Below are 957 nucleotides of genomic sequence, written 5' to 3'. Positions count from 1 at the left end.
GGGGGGTGGGTGGGGTAGGGGGGTGAGGGTGGGGTGGGTGGTTATTTGTGTGTCTCTGTCTCCTTTTCATTTTTTTTTCTCCTTCGGGTATTTCTTTAAATCCTCGTACATGCTTGTTGAATGTTCTTTTTTTTTCTTTGTTTTCTTTTGGTTTTATTATTTTTTTTTCGTGTAAACTACTGGGAGTTTTTTTTTATTTATGGCCCTTTTATAAAATTTTAATATTTTTTTTATCGTTTTTTTTTTTTTCCTCAGTTGTCTCTCCTCTCTCTTTTCCTTGAGATCAATGTCTCTTCTCCCCTCATCTCTCCCCCCCCCTTCTACCCTTCCACCTATCCCTTTTCTTACCTTTCCTTTCTCTCCTTAACCCTTACTACCTTTTACCTCAATAACCTCGAACTCACTCTTACCTCCCCCCCCCCTCTACTCCTCCCTCTTAGCCCCCCCCCCTTCCACTCCTCCCTCTTACCTCCCCAATCACTCCTCCCTTCCCCTCTTCTCTTACCTTCTTGCCCATTTACCTCAATCCCTTACTTCCCTTTTACCTTAACTTCTTACCTAAACCCCTCTCTTATTATCTTCTGATCCCCCTCGTCTTTTCTCTTTTTCCCTTTGACTTATATAACCCGGGTCTTAATTTTCCTTTATTTTTTCTCCTCCGTTCCTCTATCTCCTCTCCTACGCTCCTAATCTAAGTCCACTTCCCTCTTCCTCGTTTTCCTCTTGTCCTTCCGAAATCCACCTCCCCCCCTCCTCTAATCCGACCATTCTCCACCTTCCTCATAACTTCCTTGTCCTCTCCCCCTCCCCCCCCCCCATACTTCCCTCTTGTGCCCCTCCCCCAAATCTCCCCTCCTCCCCAAATCTCCCTTCCTCCCCATTCTTCCCCTCCTCCTTCCCCTTCATGTTTCCCTCCCTCTGAACCTCCCAAACTTACCCTCCTCCAACTTCTTCACA

This window comes from Penaeus monodon, chromosome 33 (genome assembly GCF_015228065.2).
Source record: "Penaeus monodon isolate SGIC_2016 chromosome 33, NSTDA_Pmon_1, whole genome shotgun sequence".
Taxonomy (NCBI): Eukaryota; Metazoa; Arthropoda; class Malacostraca; order Decapoda; family Penaeidae; genus Penaeus; species Penaeus monodon.
This window is presented reverse-complemented; position numbering follows the sequence as displayed.